This window comes from Danio rerio, chromosome 13 (assembly GCF_049306965.1).
Source record: "Danio rerio strain Tuebingen ecotype United States chromosome 13, GRCz12tu, whole genome shotgun sequence".
NCBI lineage: Eukaryota > Metazoa > Chordata > Actinopteri > Cypriniformes > Danionidae > Danio > Danio rerio.
Window position 1 is genome coordinate 53044228 of NC_133188.1, and position 22579 is coordinate 53066806.

The 22579-nt window shown below is 39.2% G+C and overlaps 2 protein-coding genes and 1 long non-coding RNA gene across 4 annotated transcripts in view; 2 read left to right on the forward strand and 1 right to left on the reverse strand.

Annotated features, from left to right (window-relative positions):
* Positions 1 to 22579, forward strand: part of LOC100331556 (signal induced proliferation associated 1 like 2) — an 823625-nt gene that overhangs the window by 546369 nt on the left and 254677 nt on the right. The window lies entirely within an intron of this gene.
* Positions 1 to 22579, forward strand: part of egln1a (egl-9 family hypoxia-inducible factor 1a) — a 70309-nt gene that overhangs the window by 45866 nt on the left and 1864 nt on the right. The gene's annotated exons all lie outside the window — the stretch shown is intronic.
* Positions 805 to 5623, reverse strand: LOC141377078 (uncharacterized). Of its 2 annotated transcripts, none has more exons than XR_012388997.1 (4): positions 4982 to 5623; positions 2668 to 2817; positions 1400 to 1483; positions 805 to 1306 (listed from the first exon to the last, which is right to left on the reverse strand). It is a non-coding gene; the product is annotated as an uncharacterized lncRNA (long non-coding RNA). The 2 variants fall into 2 exon arrangements; XR_012388996.1 differs by having other exon boundaries at positions 805 to 1303; positions 4982 to 5619.

Here is a 22579-nt window from a genome sequence, read left to right on the forward strand (position 1 = left end):
ACCTTCTTGCTGTTAGGTAATCGTAATACCCACTGCGCCACTGTAACGCCTTAGTATCTATTATAAACAGGCGGTCGCCTAGGGCGGCAGAATAGAAAGGGGGGCGTCCCCGAAACTATCCTCACCACCCGCACCCTCAGTTATATCGGAGTCTAGGGCAGCAGAATAAAGAGGGCGGTGTCCGCGACAGCTCAGCCAATCCCCCAACCACCCCCACGCCCCTACAACCCCCCCCCCCCAAAAAAAAACACCCAACCCCCCAACCCACTTTACGGTTTAGGGTTAAGGGCGGTGTGACCTTCCTTTGGCTAGAGCAACAGCTTGCTCCGGCCCTGATTATAAATAATAATAACATTAATAAATCTAAATATTTATAACTATAAACAATAACCAATGAAAAATTAAATAAACTATAGAACATAGAAGATGTTGACATACACACACACACTGACAGCAACAAACAAGCGACACACAGCATCACGCTCTCTCATTCACACACATACATACGCGTGCTCGCTTACTCGGGAGTCGGGAGCGATATTTTTAGACCCCCCACTCTCGTACAAATTACACCTGTTACCGACCACTCCCGCACTATATTCGGAAATTTATTCCCGAGCTGCAAGAAAACTGGTTGGGTCCCATGGTACAGCCACAGGAATGCAGACCTCTACCTTAGTGTCCCACGAGTGACGATATACAGCCACATCGTACTGTTACGAGTGTGATATTGCGTTTATTCAACGGTTCAAGGGCATAATCATTTATATAAAACAGAAAATCAAACACGGTGAGTCTCAAAAACCCTTTTGTTAGAGGACCTACTTTATTCCGCCGTTCATTCACATCTGTAGCTGACACCATTACCAATTCACCAACGTCACTTTAGAGCTAGAGTTTAAATGATTCTCTAGCGTAATGTCTAAAGTGAAGATAAAACAGCTGATTTTGCTCACATTTTAAGATTACAAGGCTGAACAGCATGAAATGTCATCAGTCTACAGAAATTTCCCAGCATTTCTCTGTTACAATCGGGATTTCACAATAATCAACCTTGAAAAATCCAAAGCAAAGGAAACACTAGCAGATTATTGTGGTATAAATACAGCACTACAGCATACAAAAGAGAGAGATCGACTTAGAATGTCAATTACCTGTTTAATAATGATTTGATCAGGTGCAGTTTGAAATACGAAAATGAAACGAGTTTTTCTCCCCTAAGGACTTATTATGCGGTCTCTGTTGCCATCTTGTGGGAGAACATTAATTGTTAACCTCTTTGTTCTGCATACTGATCGCCGACCTGCTGAAAGTCCAAAATTCTACTGTAAATATTTAAAGTAGGCGCTGTCCTTATAAATAAACTTTATAGTTGCAATTTAAACAATTACATTCTTACCTGAAAAACCACAAAAGTACATGATGTTGTCCAACAGCTGCAATATTTGTCAAACTGGAGTGAGTTTATTGATCTGCTGTTACTCTATGAGGGCGGAGTAATACACAAGAGTGAAGAAGCTGTAAGAGTGCTGTTATTACGAGAATATCACATGGTTATAAGCCAATCAGATTAGAGAACTAGACAGAACTGTTGTAGACCAATTTAGAAACATATATACTTTTAATTATATATATATATATATATATATATATATATATATATATATATATATATATATATATATATATATATATATATATATATATATATATACGCTTGTGATTTGACATACTTACTTTATCCTCAGTTGTAAGTTTTTTTTTTTTGGATAAAAACGCCTGCTAAATTACTAAAAAAATTATAATTTATACATTTGAAGTCAGAATGATTAGCCCCCCTTTGATTTTGATTTTATTTTTTAAATATTTGCTAAATTATGTTGAACAGAGCAAGGAAATTTTCACAGTATGTCTGAAAATATTTTTTCTTCTTGAAAAAAATCTTATTTGTTTAATATAGGCTAGAATAAAAGCAGCTTATAATTTTTTAAAAGCTATTTTAAGGTCAAAATTATTAGCCCCTTTAAGCTGTATTTTTTGCTGATAGTCTACAGAATAAACCATCGTTATACAATAACTTGCCTAATTACCCTAACCTGCCTAGTTAACCTAATGAACCAAGTGAAGCCTTTAAATGTCACTTTAAGCTGTATAGAAGTGTCTTGAAAAATATCTAGTCAAATATTATTTACAGACATCATGGTAAAGATAAAATAAATTGGTTATTAGAAATGAGTTATTAAAACTGTTATGTTTAGAAATGTGTTGAAGGAGAAATCTACTCTCCACTAAACAGAAATTGGGGGAAAAAATAAACAGGGCTAATAATTCAGGGGCGCTAATAATTCTGACTTCAACTGAATAATACATATAAAAAGGTAACAACTAACTACTAACTAACAAACGAATAACTTAAAAACATTAACATAATAATGAAAATTGTACTAAACATATGGCATTTATAATTATGAATAAAAATTATGTAAAAAAATAATCATAAATAGGGGAAAATTTTGAGTATTTCAGAGCAGTTGTTTCATTCTGCTGCAAACCACTGATGTTTTTTTACGACTCAAAACAGCACTGAGTTTGAGCTCCAGCAAACTGAGTTGAGTTGACAGATTCCTGCAGTGTTGGTCATCATGTAAACATCAGGTTAATGAATACCTCTTTCATAACGTCCCACGTGTGTCTCTGCCGCGGTTTTAAACTCGCCGTGACCCAGTGGCTCGTCCAATCTCAGCTTTCCGTCGCTCAACACCCGCTTTCTCTCAGACAGAGCCGCAGTGTTTCCTACTGCACACAGAAACATTGGCCCTGGATTAGAGAAACATACATTTGCAATGAAAAATAAGAGGAATCTGCAAACCTCATGTCAAGAAAAAACCTGGACAAAAAAATAAACAAAAGTGTAGCTTGTAAAAAAGAAAATCTGTAGTTTAAAAATACATGTCTATAAAAATCTGCCCTAAAAAAATCAGTTGTCTTAACCCTTACAACCTTTTTGGCATGTTTTCATCCACTCTGGGGTGTTTTGTGTCTTAATTTGACCATAACCTTTTTTCTGTGTTTCAGCTAGCAGAATGACTTTTGTTGACAAATCTTATTTTGACACATATTTTAAGAAAATTCATTCATTCATTCATTCATTCATTCATTCATTCATTCATTCATTCATTCATTCATTCATTCATTCATTCATTCATTCATTCACACATTCATTCATTCATTCACACATTCATTCATTTATTCATTCACACATTCATTCATTCATTCACACATTCATTCATTCATTCACACATTCATTCATTCATTCATTCATTCACTCACTCACTCATTCATTTTCGGCCGTTTTTCTGGGGCCGAGTCGCAGGGGCAGCGGTCTTAGGAGAGAACCAAAGACTTCCCTCTCCCCAGACACTTCCTCCAGCTCCTCCAGGGGTATCCCGAGGTGTTCCCAGGCCATCCAAGAGACATAGTCCCTCCTCCCTGTGGGACATGCCTGGAACACTTCCCTAGGTCGGCATCCAGGAGGCATCCGAAACAGATGGCCGAGCCCCCTCAGCTGACTTCTCTCGATGTGGAGCAGCGGCTCTACACCGAGCTCCTCCCGCGTGACAGAGCTCCTCACCCTATCCATAAGAGTGCACCCTGCCACCCTTCGAAAGAAACTCATTTCGGCCGCTTGTATCTGAGATCTTGTCCTTTCGGTCATGATCCAAAGCTCATGACCATAGGTGAGAGTAGGAACGTAGATTGTTGGTAAATCGAAAGCTTTGCCTTTCGGCTCAGCTCCTTCTTCAGCACAACGGACCGGTACATCGACCGCATTACTGCTGCCGCTGCACAGATCCGCCTGTCAATCTCACGCTCCATCCTTCCCTCACTCGTGAACAAAACTTCAAGATACTTAAACTTCTCCACCTGGGGTAAGGACTTTCCTCCAACCTGGAGATGGCAAACCAGCATTTTACGGTGCAGCACCATGGCCTTGGACTTGGAGGTGCTGATTCTCATCCCAGCCGCGTCACACTCGGCAGAAAACTGCCCCAGTGCATGCTGAAGGTCCATGTTTGATGAAGCCAACAGAACAACATTGTCTGCGAATAACAGAGATGAAATCCTGTGGTCCCCGAACCGGACCGTCTCCAGCCCAAGGCTGCGCCTTGAAATTCGGCTGCGCCGAGGTCCCGACTCTCTGTGGTCGTTAAAAATCCCAGGATGTCCTTCGAAAAGAGTAGGGGTTTAACCCCGGCATCCTGGCCAAATCTGCCCACTGGCCTTTGTCCATCATGGCCTCCTAACCATCCCCATATTCAATTGGCTTCATCACTGTCACCTCTCCACCAATCAGCTGGTGTGTGGTCTGGCGCAAAATGGCTGCCGTCGCGTCATCCAGGTGTATGCTGCACACTGGTGGTAGATGAGGAGATTCCCCCCACTGTGTAAAGCGCTTTGAGTGCCCAGAAAAGCGCTATATAAATGTAAGGAATTATTATTATTATTAAATTCTGTCCATAAAACTTATGAATAGAATTGGTGACAAAGGGAGTCCAACAAGCACTGGAAACAAGTCTGACTTAATGCCGGCAATGCGAAACAGACTCTTATTCTGTTCATCCAGGAACGAGACGGCCCTTAACAGAGCGCCTCCGACCCCATACTCCCCGAGCACTCTCCACAGAATGCCATGAGGGACTCGGTTGAATGCCTTCTCCAAGTCAGCCAGAAAATGCTTTGAATAAAAAAAAAACTTAGCAATACACTCAAATTGACTACTCTCTTGTTATGTTCGGGATAAAAACATCCACTGAATTAAGTGAAGTTTATTTATAAACTAATTTCGAGAGGAGCACATGATTGATATGATTATGATTGATTGATATGACTTATGATTGAAAGCAGCTGATCCTCGTAAGCTAATGAACGATCCACCAATCAGAGGATTCCTAGGTCACTATAAATAACCAGAGTATCTTACCTTAGCCATCTTCGTCTTGAAGAATCTCCCCTTCCACCCCTACTCCTCCGCTTATCAGGGCAGCACAGAGGCCCAATGGTTAGCATCATTGCCTCACAGCAAGAACGTCACTGGCTCAGACCTACTCACACCTGCAGCTTCTCCACGATGGACATCCAGCGTTCTCCAGCGCCTAGACTGCAGCTCTGCACAAGAGGTTTGGCCAGAGGAGAAAGGGTTGTGCCCAACTGAGCCTGGTTTCTCTAAAGGTTTTTCCTTCACTTTCATCAATTGGTAAAGTTCATTGCCACTGTCGCCACTGGCTTGCTTGGTTTGGGACTTGTTGAGCTTCGCATTGATGGATTTGCTCTTCAGTGTTTGGACTTTCAGCAGTGAAAATTAAACCACACTGAACTGAACTAAACTCTGAAAACTGGACTGACACAGTTGCTTTGACACAATCTACATTGTAAAAGCGCTATAGAAATAAAGATGAATTCAATTGAATCTTACTCTCAGTCCTGTCTCAGTTCTCATCTCTTTTTTCATCTTCTGCTTGTTGTCAATCTCATTCCGTCTCTTAATCTCATTCTGAGGTTGTGAAATCATCTTTTGTGTTGAATCTTGAATTGTAATTCAGTAAATTCCTCGTTCTGTGTGAGCGAATAAACTCACGTTACCCTAACCCTTCTACATACATTGACCATCGCCCTCTGTCTTATCTCTACTATGTTGACACATCTGCTGATTATTTGAGCAGTTTTTTTTTTTTTCTGGTTAAAGAGATACTCTGTTATCCAAATGCAATAATTAGTTTAGTAAGTTGGCCTTGCATTGCAGAGCTTTATAAATACACAGAGTCTCATGCAGTCCAGGCCTCAGAAACAGCCGTTCTCTGACAAACAGGCATTTCTGGTGTAGCAGCAGGAGAAATGTTTTCCACAAGGCCTCCGGGATGTTTAATAACACTGCCTTTCCAATTTTAGGCCAACTCCAAGGTAATAAAATCTGTCCAAGGGGACTGAAAAGCACAAACCAAATACCTGCATGCCTGGAGGACACCAAATGATGACAAAATAGATACAATTTCCTGGTGTACCAATAAATGCTCGAGTACAATTGGAAAAGTGCTGGGGAAAGAAATGAGATCTGATACGATGTTGACACACACCGAATAACCTCCCAAACCAGTCTCTCAAAAACACACGGATAATGATAGAAATCTGTTTGAATGTCAGACAGATTAGGAGCACATACACACCAAAACGAAAAGATGAGAAAAGATAGGGAGCAAACTACCACCAGGGGCCTCATGTGATAAGACTTGTGTTGAATTCATACTAAAACATTGCACACTGACAAAGCTGTAAATGTGCGTACGCAGTAAAAAAAATCAGATGTATGCAATCCACGCATATTCTCTTTTTACATACGAATTAACGTGAAATTGAGCGCAACAAGCACAAGCGAAAAACCCCTCCCTGCCTCCTCCCACGTAAAAATATGGTAGTTGTTGTGAGAACAGCGGTTACTCCTCTTGTGCACCACCAGAGGGAGCCATCACCGAAATTCTAATCGGATTCTCGAACTCAAATTCCCATAAGCCCTTCTGCCTGTCAATGATTGCGGCACAGGTGTCTTGCATCATCCTCAGTCTAATGGACAAACTGAACGTCTGAATCAAGAAATCATTCGCTTCCTTCACTCTAAAGCTGCGGTCACATTAGAGTTTGAGCATGCGATATTCTGTCGTGCGGTGCTGCGAAAAGGGGCGGGATTAAACAAGATGATTAGACATTAAAAAGCAAGTAATTGCTCCATGTTTTAAATTTCTGTCTAGAGATCTCATGTTTTGATCCTCGAATGGTCTCACGCAGTAAAGTGATGCAATTTCACAGGTCAGAGTTCGCCAAGCTTGAACTTTGCACCGCAACAACCTGCGAAACTTGATGCATGACCCTGCGTTTCCGGTCTGACGCATTTACATGCATATGAATGGAACTCTATGGGAGGAAAAGCCCAGTGTGACCGCAGCTTTACTGCTGGGCAAATCAAGACTTCGCAATGAGTATGGGTGAGAGTGTGATTTAAATGCACTGAGATGATGCAAGACACCTGTGCCGCAATCAGTGACAGGCAGAAGGGCTTATGGGAATTTGAGTCTGATGCTGCGTCCGAAACCGCATACTTCCATACTATATAGTACGCCAAAATCAGTATGTGAGCCGAGTAGTATGTCCGAATACATAGAATTCGAAAATCAGTATGCGAGAAGTACCCGGATGACTTACTACTTCCGGCGAAATTCTGGAGTGCGCATCTCATGCACGCTGCGCTATCCCATGATGGCCCGCGAGCGAATTCATGAATGGGAGTGAAGCGACGCAAATTACGCAGGTAGGTCGCGTGACCATGACAAAATGGCGGATGTAGTACGTCCGAGTTTCATTCATACTTTTACATTCATACTGTATAGAAAGTACTTTTCTAACGGCTGAGTAGTACGTTTAAATTCAAATGCAGTACCTACTGAGTTGTACGCGGTTTCGGACACAGCCTGAGAGTCCGATTAGAACTCCGGTGATGGCTCCCTCTGGTGGTGTACAAGTGGAGTAACCGTATTCTCACTTACAACAGAAATGACTCTACTTTGGCAAAACCAAACAAAAAAGCAATGGCAAAAGCAAGCAAGAAGAGAAACTTCACAGAATGTGAATTGGAGGTGCTCCTATCGGAGGTAGACCAGAGGAAAACTGTGTTATTTGCAAGTTTGTCCTCCGGAATTAATAAAAAAAGAAAAAAATAGAGTGAGAGAGTTTACCTGACACGGTTAACGCAGTGGGGTCTGAACATCGCACTGTGAGTGAATTAAAAAATAAATGGTCTGATGTAAAGGTACAGGTTAAGAGGAGAACAGCGGCGCACCGTCAAAGTGTGGACCGAACAGGCGGTGGAACAGGGGATGCTGAACTAACACCCTTTGAGGAGAAAGTTGCCTCAATTGTGGGCGACACACAATTTTAAAGTTGATTTGATTATTTTATCTCAAATGGTGTCAGAGTTTAATTGACTAATTTGACAATTTTTACATTAAAAGATATTTTTTAAATATTATAAAATAAATAAAGTGCTAATTCTAAAAACAGAGTCTTGTGCAATGAGCAGGATGTTTTTCTGAACATTTTGGTATTGGTTTTACTGTATAAGTTAATATGGTTGAATTGTTTAATTAATTCGTATGGTTAATTATTTTTTTAATTGAGAAATTAAGCCTTGTGCAACGTAAAGGGCCTAATTACCTGTTTTTTTTTTTTTGGCTCAAACTATAACAGGAGCAAAGAATTCAATTGGTATGAAATTGAATGTCTAATGAATGTCAAACGTCAAATTAACTTTAAACCGGTTCAACAGCATGTTATGAAAACCTTATATATCTGCTAGATATGCGAATGATCCCGTCCCATACAGCTGCCATTGTTTACATACATAGCAAATTTTAAATACATATAATCAAATTAATAATAAAAACAAGAGATTCCCAAACTGTAGATCATACAGTACATTGATATAAAGAGAAAGTAGTTTATTAAATATTAAAAATAAAATGAAAACTATTGAAATGATTAAAGATGAACTAAAACAATAATGAGCACACTCACTCACACACACACAAGATGAAGTTATTGAAACATTACCTCTAAATCTCAAGGGCTACTGCAAATACATATTTCAGGTCAAGCGGGTTTGGCAGAGGTTGCACAAAATGTCCTGAGAAACAGAAAAGAGAGCGAACAGCCTCATGCGGGACCCAATATCAACACTCATGCAGGATTTACAACGCATGAATGCTGACAGATGTATTTTTGGCAGGAAAAACAGCCATTTAATTGGAACAAAGTATGCATTTTCTTGGCTAGACCTACCGGAGCTTAGAAAGTGTGATTAAGTGTATTCCAAGGTTTTCGCATTTCTCACTGACTCACATCCGTATTTTATTGGGTAGAATTTCTCAGCCGGATCACGGGACTCTCTGTTTCGCAATCAGTGCACGAACGTTAGCAATCTAATTACAGACCTCATTCTGAATGATATTATGACTAACATGTTTACATGAGTCGCTTTCATAAATTTCCTTTCATCTTCCCATTTTACATGCACACGACATTACTTCAAAATCGGACCCCATCATGAAAATCATCCAGGATTTAACATGCAAAAAAATGTTGGGTTGTGTTAACCAAATGCTGGGTCAGATATGGACAAATCTAACGGTAGTGTTTTTAAAACAACCCAAAGTTGGTTTTGTCCATATTTGAGCCAACGATTAGTTACAACATCCCAGTCATTTTTAGAGTTCATCTTTGTTATGGTAACAGAGCTCATTTTAAGAGCCTCATTTGTTGTTCAAATGAACGTTTAATGCATATTTACAAATCGTTGATGTGTTGCATGATAATGTTGCTGAAAAGCTGCCAAAAAATGCATGAAAATAAATTTTAAACTAATGCTGGGTTGCTGTAACTCAGTGTTAGGTCGAATATGGAATAACAAATATGGGTTAAAACAGGGATCTCCAAACTCAGTCGTAGAGAGCCTAACCCAGGCGTGTCCAAACTACGGCCCGCGGGCCATCTGCGGCCCGCAATCAGTTTTGTGGCGGCCCGCGAGGCTTTTTATAAATATCAATAGAATCTGGCCCGCTATACAAAAATGAACGTAATTCAATAAATAACCACCGGGTGTCATGCATTCAATTAAGCAGCAGTTCTTGTTATGATCTATCTATCTATCTATCTATCTATCTATCTATCTATCTATCTATCTATCTATCTATCTATCTATCTATCTATCTATCTATCTATCTATCTATCTATCTATCTATCTATCTATCTATCTATCTATCTATCTATCTATCTATCTATCTATCTACACACAGTTGAAGTCTGAATTATTAGCCCCTCTTTCATTTATTTCTTCTTTTTTAAATATTTCCCAAATGATGTTTAACAGAGCAAGGACATTTTTACAGTATGTCTGATAATATTTTTTCTTCTGGAGAAAGACTTTTGTTTTATTTCGGCTTGAATAAAAAGCGGTTTAAATTTTTTTATGAACCATTTTAAGGTCAAAATTATTAGCCCTTTAAGTCTTCAGAACAAACCATTGTTATAAAATAACTTGCCTAATTACCTTAACTTAACTAGTTAACTTGATTAACCTAGTGAAGCCTTTAAATGTCACTTTAAGCTGTATTGAAGTGTCTTAAAAATATCTAGTCAAATATTATTTACTGTCATCATGGCAAAGATAAAATAAATCAGTTATTAGAAATGAGTTACTAAAACTAATATGTTTAGAAATGTGTGAAAAAAAATCTTCTCTCCGTTAAACAGAAATTGGGGAAAAAATAAACGGGGGCTAATAATTTAGGGGGGCTAACAATTCTGACTACAAGTGTATATATATACGTGTCTGTGTGATGTATGTAAAATTTGGCCCGCGACAACGTTTGTCTTTTTGCATCTGGCCCTCGGCCCAAAAAGTTTGGACACCCCTGGCCTAACCAAACACATCTGAACCAGCTAATCAAGCCCTTACTACATGTACTAGAAACTTTCTGGCAGTTGTGTTGAAACAGGTTAAAGCTAAAGTCAGCTGGACAACAGCCCTCCATTCAATGCTTTTGATGCACAGATTTCAAGAGTTCACACTTAGCTGATGATCTATCAAAAGCTTGTTTGGCATGCTGTCCCAGGAGAGAGCCCCGAGCTCAAGGGATCCTCGAGCCTGGGGCTTCCTTCCGTTGGCAGAGTGAGAGGGGATCTCAGAACTCCCCGGCTGCGTTAGCTAAGGGAACGTGGAGAAAAGGAGTTAGACAAGTGCTTGATTGTTATACATGTTGTATATCTTTGGATGGTGGGAGGAAACCCGGGGACAACCCAAGCGGACACGGGGAGAATATACAAACTCCTCACAGAAACGCCTACCGGCCTGGCGTGACCAAATCAGCAGTGTTCTTGCTGTGGGGCGCACAGTGCTAACCTCTGGGCCGCTGTGCCGCCCGATTGTTGGTAAAGGAGGAGAATTGGGGAGGAAGGGGGGTTTCTTCCAAACCAAGATAAAATGGACTGAAAACTGTGGTTATTTATAGTAGATTAGGGCTCATATGATTGGAAGATTAGCTAATACGAGACCGGCCCGGATAAATCATAAGCACGTGATCCTCTCGAAATTAGTTTATGAATAAACCTCACTTAAAGGGTAACAAAACACCAAAACACATGTTCTGAGATGTTGACAGTCGTATATGTGTCCCACACTGCTAAAAACACTATTAGGATACATATACTTCACAAAAAATTTGAAAAATGGTTGTTTTTGCATTATATCAAGCAAATTGGTTCTTCTGGTTTGAAAATAAATGTTGAAGCTGCGTCACGGCCATGAGATCCTTGTGTAAATTCTGGCACAGAGACTGGATGTCTGTATGGTCGGTACAAAGTGCCGAAGTTTTCATCCAATTCATAAGGAAAAACTTGGTACGAACCAATCAGCGCGATCTATTGAGTATGCGGTGCATCTTCATTAACATGCATGATGGCTTCGAAGAAGCTTCGTTTTTACCTGTTACAGTGTTCAGAGAGGAGCCACGTTGTGTTGCCAAATGTAATTTAAACAAGTGATAAAAGAAGAATTGTTTGGAGACACGGATCATCAGGTAAACCCTTACCCATCACCGTCCTGTCACCAGGACGCTTAAGTTTACGTCACATTTTTGCAATTAAATCCTAACCTAATCATGACACACTCGATATCATTGGAAAAGACCTCTGAATTCATATTTTACCACAGTTTCTTATGTAGGAAGAGTAATTAGATTAAAACACATTTACTGTCATCCTACGACCTGTGGGATCATTTACTGCTACATATTTAAACCATAATGTTGTAGTCTGAACATAAAGCAAACATGACAAACTATATATCAAGCCTAAAATGTCTAGTTTCCAGCTCTGCTGACTGAATTTTTGATCGATATTACTGAGCAATATTGATTTATTCCATGTTGCCAAATCTAGGGAGTTTAATAAGTTTTCTAGGGAGTGGAATAAATTAATATTGCTCAGTAATATCGATCAAAAATCAAGTCAGCAGAGCTGGAAACTAGACATTTTAAGCTTGATATAGTTGATACATGGTTTAATATACAAATTGTCATGATTAGATTAAGATTCAATTGCAAAAAATGTGCACCCAAGCGACATTTAATGGGTTAAATTACCTAAAATTGGCAACATGGGTGATTCACTCAGCCTGCATCTCGTAAATCTATATAATATAGCAATAAAAAAAAAAAAAATCACTTATAGAAATTAAACAAGAGAAATTTTGAAGCTGCGTCACGGCCATGCGATCATTGTGTAAATTCCGGTGCAGAGACTTAATGTCTGTACAGTACCAGTCGGTACAAAGTGACGTCTTTAAGTTTTCAGCATTAATTCATAAGGAAAAACTTGGTTCAAACCAATCAGCGCGCTCTATTGTGTATGAGGTGCATTTTCATTAACATGCATGATGGCTTTGAAGAAGCTTCGTTTTTACCTGTTACAGTGTTCAGAGAGGAGCCACGTTGTGTTGCCAAATGTAATTTAAACAAGTGATAAAAGAAGAATTGTTTGGAGACACGGATCATCAGTTAACCCCTTACCCATCACCGTCCTGTCACCAGGACAAGTTTACGTCACATTTCTGCAATTAAATCCTAAACTTATCATGACACACTAGATATCACTGGAAAAGACCTCTGAATTCATATTTTACCACAGTTTCTTATGTAGGAATGCCAACACTGGGAGAACATGCAAACTCCACACAGAAACGCCAACTGACCCAGCCGGGACTCGAACAAGTGAACTTCTTGCTGTGAGGAGGCAGTGCTAACCACTGAGCCACCATGCCACCTCTTGTTTAATTTCTATAAGTAATTTTTTTATTATTTAATTGCTATATTATATAGATTTTCGAGATGCAGGCTGAGTGAATCACCCATGTTGCCAATTTTTGGTAATTTAACCCATTAAGGGCTCTATTTTGACGGTCCATGCCCAGAGCGTGGCATGGACACTTTCAGGGCGTGTCAGAACGCATTTTTGCTAATTTAAGGACGGGAAATCTGCCTTGCGCCAAGGCGCATGGTCTAAAAGGGTTGAGTTAATTTTCTTAATGAGTTATAGGTGTGTTTTGAGAATAAACCAATTAGAGTCTCATCTCCCATTCCCTTTAAGAGTCAGCTGCGCCGCGCCAAGAGCGCAATCGCTATTTACAGGACGCAAAGTAAGTCTAAGTGGAAAAAATGAGCATTTCACAAGCAAACAGTTCACAGTTTATTAACAGAAAACAGTTAAACAGAGCATCTACTGCGTGAGAATGAGAGATAATGGATCTACTTTCACTTTCGCTCTTGGATATGGAAACCTTTATGCACAGACATCAATTAGCCTAAAAATAAATACTTTTGTTTGTTAAGCGCAAATATTCATTTCAAAACTATTTCTAAATTCAGTTCTAATTTCCAGCAAACAAATAAATGAATAATAATAATGAAGTGTGCTCAAAAACCTGAGTTATATCCTAAAACACATGCTGTGCTCCATATGGTCTAAAACCTGACAGGTGGACAAATTTAAGCTTGTTTTTAATAAAACAAATATAAATATGGATATAATAAATAATTCTGCTAATAATAATAACATTATACAAAAGCAATTTGTTATGAATGAACTAAAAAAAGCCTCCCGAGATGAAGAAGACATAAAAGCAGTGGTTTTTCATATTTATGTAGGCTAGAAAATAATATGTTTTGTAATATTTTAATTCTTTATATTTATATTCTATATCTATTCTTATTATATCCTATATATATCCTTAATATTTACATTTTTTCATATGTAAAGATATTTGCCTATTGCTCTCTTGTGTGTATTAAGCAGTGTGTAAGCGAGGCGCAACTCTGCGCTGGAGTTTAGACCGGGTTTGTTTTGGTTTAATGAAAAATCTATTATAGTTTCTCAAAATAGCAACGCGCCAGCGGTCCGCCTCAGAACGCCTTCCTTTTTAGACCAGAACGCCTATGGGCGCACAAATGAGCGCTAATGCATTTGCTATTTAAACAGCGTAGCGTAACGCCTCAAAACCACTCTTGCGCCAAGCTGAAACTAGCAAAAGACTATTGCGCCGCACCTTGCGCCACACTGCGCCGGGTGTATAATAGGGCCCTAACTTGGGTGCTTAGGTTTACGTCACATTTTTGCAATTAAATCCTAACCTAATCCTGACAATCTGTACAGTAAACTATATATCAACTATATATCAAGCTTTAAATGTCTAGTTTCCAGCTCTGCTGACTTGATTTTTGATCGATATTACTGAGCATTATTAGTTTATTCCACTCCCTAGAAAACTTATTAAACTCCCTAGATCTGGCAACATGGAATAAATCAATATTGCTCAGTAATATCGATCAAAAATTCAGTCAGCAGAGCTGGAAACTAGACATTTTAGGCTTGATATATAGTTTGTCATGTTTGCTTTATGTTCAGACTACAATATCATGGTTAAAACATGTAGCAGTAAATGATCCCACAGGTCGTAGGATGACAGTAAATGTGTTTTAATCTAATTACTCTGGTTTCCTCCGGGTGCTCTGGTTTCTCCAACAGTGCACTTTAGGGGAATTTAAAAAAATAAATTGGTTGTAGAGTATGAGTACGTGTGTGAATATGGGTGTTTTCCAGTACTGGGCTGCAGCTGGAAAGGCATCCGCTGTGTAATACTAATGCTGGAATAATCGGTGGTTCATTCCACGGCGGTGACCTCTAAAATAGACACTAAGCTGAAGGAAAATGAATGAATGAAAATGAAACATGTTTTGAACATCATACAGTAGCTGCTTACAGAGCTTATTTCAATTCAACCATTGTGTCCACATCCAAATGTCCACATGACTCAAGTGTGATTTGGGCTCGCCGTGACCTTTTGACCCTTAGTGACCTCAGTGACCTCTCCCGCTGTCAGGCTCATCAGAGTGGACAGTTCTGGAGTCAGGATAATCAGCTTTTCTCTTCACTAAAACGCGGCTTTAATAAGCCTATTGATTTCAGCAGGCATCGATCCGCCCTTAAATCCGCCAGACGTGACTGATAACCGGGATTTCTTTTGTCTGAAAATCACTATAAGACCCGGAGCAACGGCACAAGTACAGCACAAATGTTAAACGTGGAAAAAGTCGAGTGCTTGACACACATATGTCCACTGTTTTGTCAGTTCAGCGGGTTGGAGGCGTCCCGGTAGGATTGAACGCTTGACTGCGCAATAATGAAAGGCCAAAGAGCAAAGAGAGACTGAGATATTGTGTATTATATATAAAACCCCTACGGCGTCTGCTGCGGGATTCATGTATACACACATTTGTTTTCTTTATCAGCTGAAGCTACAGTCCACATCCTCCAGTGGATTCATGTGTAAATAATACGCAACATAAGTTGAGAAGAGAAACACAAATATGCTGTGGATTTAACTTTAGATTACAGCCTGAAAATAATATTAATAAGTGATCATGACCTATGATTTTCTCAATATCATAACACAATTTCTTTTCTTGATATTTATGTAGGCTAGAAAATAATATGTTTTGTAATATTTTAATCCTTTATATTTATATCCTATATCTATTCTTATTATATCCTATATATATCCTTAATATTTAAATTTTTTCATATGTAAAGATATTTGCCTATTGCTCTCTTGTGTGTATTAAGCAGTGTGTAAGTGAGGTGCAACTCTGCGCTGGAGTTTAGACCGGGTTTGTTTTGGTCTAATGAAAAATCTATTATAGCTTCTCAAAATAGCAACGCGCCAGCGGTCCGCCTCAGAACGCTTTCCTTTTTAGACCAGAACGCCTATGGGCGCACAAATGAGCGCTAATGCATTTGCTATTTAAACAGCGTAGCGTAACGCCTCAAAACCACTCTTGCGCCAAGCTGAAACTACCAAAAGACTATTGCGCCGCACCTTGCGCCACATTGCGCCGGGTGTATAATAGGGCCCTAACTATGATTTTCTCAATATCATAACACAATTTCTTTTCCCAAAAGAATATTTAATAAAATATATATTTCAAAAGAATAATAATAAAAAAAAGAAAACATTTAAAATACACTCACCGGCCACTTTATTAGGTACACCTTACTAGTTCCGGGTTTGACCTTCTTTTGCCTTCAGAACTGCCTTAATCCTCCGTGGCATAGATTTAACAAGATTCTGGAAATATTGCTGAGATTTTGCTCCATATTGACATGATAGCATCACACAGCTGCTGCAGATTTGTCGGCTGCACATCCATGATGTGAATCTCCCGTTCCACCACATCCCAAAAGTGGTCTATTGGATTGAGCTCTGGTGACTGTGGAGGCCATTTGAGTACAGTGAACTCATTGTCATGTTCAAGAAATCAGTCTGAGATGATTCACGCTTTATGACATGGTGCATTTCCTGCTGGAAGTAGCCATTAGAAGAACTGTGGTCATAAAGCGATGGACATGGTCAGCAACAATACTCAGGTAGGCTGTGGCGTTAAGACAATGCTTAATTGGTACTAATAGACCCAAAGTGTGTCAAGAAAATATCCCCACACCATTACACCACCACCACCAGCCTGAAACGTTGATACAAGGCAGGATGGGTCCATGCTTTCATGCTGTTGATGCCAAATTCTGACCCGACCATCCGAATGTGGCAGCAGAAATGGAGACTCATCAGAGCAGGCAATGTTTCTCCAATCTTCTATTGTCCAGTTTTGGTGAGCCTGTGGGAATTGTAGCCTCAGTTTCCTGTTCTTAGCTGACAGGAGCGGCACCCGGTGTGGTCTTCTGCTGCTGTAGCCCATCCGCCTCAAGGTTGGACGTGTTGTGTGTTCAGAGATGCTCTTCTGCAGATCTCGGTTGTAGCGAGTGCTTATTTGAGTTACTGTTGCCTTTCTATCAGTCTGGCCATTCTCCTCTGACTTCTGGCATCAACAAGGCATTTGCACCCACAGAACTGCCGCTCACTGGATATTTCCTCTTTTTCAGGCCACTCTCTGCATTATAGTTCAGCATTTACTATTGCATTATTAAAATCCAAAATCATGTCTGTTAACATTAGTTAATGTACTGTGAGTTTACATGAACTAGCAATAAATAACTGTATCACAATTATTATGAAGGTGAATACATACAGTAATACATGTATTGTTCATTGATTGTTAGTACATACATTAAATAACATTAACTAATACAACCTTATTGTAATGTGGTCCCCAGAAGTTTAGTATTTTTAAGCACCTAATATATATATATATATATATATATATATTTAGTATAGACTGTTTTCATTATGGGGCTGCAAGTGACGCAGTGGGAAGCACTGTCGCCTCACAGCAAGAAGGTCGCTGGTTCGAGTTCTGGCTGGCTCAGTTGGCGTTTCTGTGTGGAGTTTGCATGTTCTCCCCATGTTGGTGTGGGTTTCCTCCGGGTCCTCCGGTTTCACCCAAAGCCCAAACAAATGCGCTATAGGGGAATTGGGTAAGATAAAAAATTGTCTGTGGTGTGTGTGTGTGTGTGTGTGTGTGTGTGTGTGTGTGTGTGTGTGAATGGGTGTGTATGGATGTTTCTCAGTGATGGGTTGCAGCTGGAAGGGCATCCACTGTGTAAAACATATGCTGGATAAGTTGGCGGTTCATTCTGCTGTGGCGACCCCATTTTAATAAAGAGACTAAGCCGAAAAGAAAATGAATGAATGTTTTCATTTTGATTCCACTGATACTGAAATTCTACAGCCACTAAATAATGCCTAGTGACTTTCACCCATTCTCAATATCATAAGACTCTGTTGAAAGAGGAAAATCCTGACAAATATTTCTCTGGATCTGACCAGCAGATGACCCAAACACAAGCTCTGGCACCAAACCTAGAAAGAGAGAACACACACACAACACAAAACAACCATCAACTGTGGAGGCCGTGCAGTGAATGCCAGAAAAATGTTTTATAACTCTGTTTTTGACTTGTTTTTCAATGCAAATACCTAAACATTATTAAAGAGGACCTATTCTGCCCCTTTTCACAATAAGTAAACTAAGTTTCTGATTTTTCCACAGTGTGTTTGTGAATTTACAGCTCAAAATTCCACACAAATAATGTTTTTTAACTCTCTAAAAGTGATGCTTTCAGGCTTTGATCCTAATTGTGGTGTTTTGGTGACCGTCGCTTTAAATTCAAAACGAGATTGTGCTCTTTTTATAAGAGGGCAGAGTTTTGTGGGCTGAATGTTTTATAACTCTGTTACTTGTTTTTCAATGTTAATACCTAAACATGATTAAATTAATGTGACTTCATGCTTAAAACCAGTAAATATATTGCAGTGGGGACAGAAAAATACCCAAAAGCAATTTTTTTTTTCAGTGATGGAAACTTTGATATAATTATGATCTTGTCAAAAGAATTAGGATTTTTTTTTTTTTTACAAAAGTGTGTACCTTCGCTCCAGGGGTTAACAACAAAAAATAAGTTCAAGAATCTTGGTGTGATTCTGGAGTCAGAAATGAGTTTCAATAGTCATGTCAAAGCAGTTAGTGAATCAGCATATACTGTCAGCTCAAAAACATTGCAAGAGCTAGATGCTTTTGTGGTGAGAGGGCGGGGCCGAGGGCCGTGGGAATGGAATGAGGCCACCTCGTAAGTGAATACACCTGTGGAGCGCACCGGCCTCGTATCCCACGGAAGGAGCTCCGGACTATAAGAGGAGGAACGGTTCATGAAAAGCATCCCAAATGAAGGGCTGGAGAGATATGACTTGCAAAATGAGTGATGACACAACTGCATAAAACAGCCCAGATGTTGTATTTTTGCTGCTTAAGACACCCACGATGGCTTTTTCTACATTAAAATGTTAATACATTGTATTTTGAAACTACATAACATCATGGCTTTTTATTTTTTACAAATATTCAAATGTTGTATTTCAAAGCACAACAAAAGCAGTGCATTGCTGAAGTAGGTTTCTTCTACATTCAGACACATTCATACGTTATGCATAACAATTATAAGGATATAACAATTATAGATTTTGGTTGTCTGATTATATAATTAATTAAATGAACTGTTGTTATCATCTGCGTTCATACATACATAATCTTCTAAAGAATTTGTAATAAAGTAATGTAATAACCACTAAGTGACTCACGCTCTGCGCAGTCATCAACTGCAGTTTGTGCTGTATTAACCAGACGCACTTCACTTCATAACTATAGCGGCCGTTTTTTGACTGAACTAAATTTAATTCTGATGTCTTGATCACACTAATTGAAGGGCCGGTGCAAATTGCCTCGGGGGCCAGGTTCGGCCAGCGGGACGCCAATTGAATAGCCCTGATTTAGAGAAACTTGTTCATGCTTTTATCAGCAGCAGGGTGGATTACTGTAATGGACTCCTCACTGACTCCTCACCTCACAAAAAACAGTCAGGAGCTCACCCAGAATGCTTCTGCCAGGATTTTGACCAAAACCAGAAAATCTGAGCACATCACACCTGTCCTCAGGTGTTTACGCTGGCTCCCAGTTACATTCAGAATAGATTTAAAAGAATAATTACTGGTCTATAAACCACTATATGGTCTAGGACCTCAATACATTACAGATATGCTCACTGAAAACAAACCCATCAGATCACTCAGATCATTAGGATCAAATAAACTAGAAATTCCAAGAGTTCAGCCAAAGCAGGGCGAATCAGCCTTCAGCTGCTAACAGCGCCCCCTGCTGCTGGAATCAGCTTCCAGAAATGATCGGATGTGCTCCAGCATTAGGCACATTCACATCAAGACTGAACACACATGTGTTTAGCTGAGCCTTTACTGAATGAGCACTGTGCTACTGTATTTCTGACAGATCGCACTATTATGTCTTTCTTTTCTTTTTCACTCCCATAAAACCTGTTTTTAAAAACAATTAAATGTTTTTAATATTTTTTTTATTTTTAAAGTGTGTGTGTGAATGAGAGTGTGTGGTGTTTCTCAGTACTGGGTTGCAGCTGGAAGGGCATTTGCTGTGTAAAACATATCGAATAGCTGGTGATTCATACTGCTCTGGTAACCCCTGAAATAGAGACTGAGCTGAAAGAAAATGAACGAATGATTGAAAGAATATTTTGTCTTCACATTGATTTAAGAATTATGATGGAAATGCAATAAGCATGCAAAAGCAACTGCAATATAATGGTAAAAGACTAAAAATAATGTACAAAAATTACTGAAAGTAAATTAAGAATAAGTTTGAACTGTATATTATCCTTTTTCTTTTCCATCATGTCTCCATATGTGACATTCTTTGAGTTCCTGCCAAACCAACAAGAATCTTTTTTCCTGAAAAAAAAGAAAAGAAAAGGAAAAGAAGAAGGAAAGCAGTGAGAGGGCAGAGCACGCGTTGAAGCTTTGTGGTGGCGCTGGTTCAGTCAATCCAACAAAACACATGAAATTCAACACCCAGGGGCCAGAACTGATGTGTCAGTGTGAGGTTTATTACAGAGGGCCCGTTTGCCTGCAGACAGACTCAAGAGCAAAGGTTATTATAGTTTTGTTTCATTTAGTTTTTCACTGTTGATTTTGTTTTATTTCATTTCAAATATTGAATTTAATTTTTTTTTTACCAATAGTTTTAGTTATTGTTTACTAAAATGACCTTGCTTATAAATATACTTGGCGTTTCCATAACCTGCCCACAATCCTCCTCCTACAGACCTACAGCTAAAACAAGCAGATTATTTCATTTGATCCCAGTTCATTCTTCAGCAGCTGTTGCCAGTTTAGTTTTAATTTAGTTTTTTATTTATTGTTCATTATATTACTGCTTATTTAAGTATCGAAAATGATTTTTGATCAATAGTTTAGTTATTCCTCCTAAACTCTGGAATAGCCTTTCTAATAATGTCCGAGGCTTAGACACACTCTATTAAAGACCTATCTTTATAGTAAGCGTACGCACAATGCATTACAGAATGATGAAGAGCTCTACTCATATGCTTTACATGTTTGTTTCTATGTTTGCTTATATAACTACTGTTTTAAGCTGAATGAACACAATTACTGAGTTTTTTGTTGAAAAATGTATTTGTTTTATGTTCAATCTAAAGATGGGAATGTCTTATAACTAATTTTACTTATTTTTCATTACAAACACCTGAACATGATTAAATTAAGGTGACCATGCTTAAAACAAAAAAAATATCAGCCTGATTTTACAAGGAAACGTAACTATTTTACGTTTTGTCTGTTTAGTGGCTAATTCGTACGAGTTTAGATGTACGAAAATGCGTACAATTTTAAAAAGGAGGTGTGGCACTCAACCCCACCCCTAACCCCAACCATCACTGGGTGATGATCAAATCGTACTAAATTGTATGAATTAGATCGTACGAATCATTACGAATTGGTCACTAAATCAAAAAGTTACAAATTGCGGTGAGATTGTGATGCCAGTGGTGCCAGTGGGGTCAGAAAAAAAATAACACAAAAAATGATTTTTCATGGCACTAATGCCGTGATGGTGGTCAAACCATGAAATAATTATGATTTTGTTGAACGAATTATGATTTATTTATTTATTTGTCTATTTATTTAGAAAAATGCGTACCTTGGCTACCTTGGATTAAACAACAAAACTAAGGTCAAAAATCTTGGTGTGATTCTGGATTCAGATCTGAGTTTCAATAGTCATGTTAAAGCAATAAGGTAAATCAGCATAGTTGTCACACCCTCGGCTTGTTCCTGCAGCTCCAATCACCACTCTCCCTCACCGCACCCATGAACAATCACCAGCATACTAATTACCTGCACCCGCAATCACCAGACACCTTAAATACCCACCTCATTCATCGGCCAGTTGGATGGTTCACTACATCTTCTCTCCTTCTTCCACTCCTCTTCTCCCATGGATGTCCTCATTTTGCCTACGGATGGATAACAACTGAATAGGAGAAGTGACTTAAGACATTCTGGTGTTTACCTGAAGATATGATGTTTACCTGATGAACTGTGTGTGAGATTGCTCACCCTCTGGTGTTTCCCAGAACGAACTGTACGTGAGATCGCTCACATTTAGATGTTGACCTTGTGAACTGTTGATGAGGTCGCTACCATCTACAGCACTCTCCTGCTTCATCACTCTGATACAGTAACGTTGTTTTGAATAAAACCCTTAATAGATAACCATTATTGTCTTCCTTGTCTGTGACCGTGACAATACTGTCATCTCGAAAGCATTGCAAGAATTAGATGCTTTGTTTCCAGTGAGAAACTTGTTCATGCTTTTATCAGCAGCAGGGCGGATTACTGTAATGGACTCCTCACTGGCCCTCCAAAAACGACAGACAGTTGCAGCTCATCCAGAACGCTGCAACCAGGTATCTGTCCAGAACCAATATATCTGAGCACATCACATCTGTCCTCGGGTCTTTACACTGGCCTGGCTCCCAATTACATTCAAAAACAGGCCCGTTGGGGTTGGGCAAGTGTCTCCTGTGAGGGGCA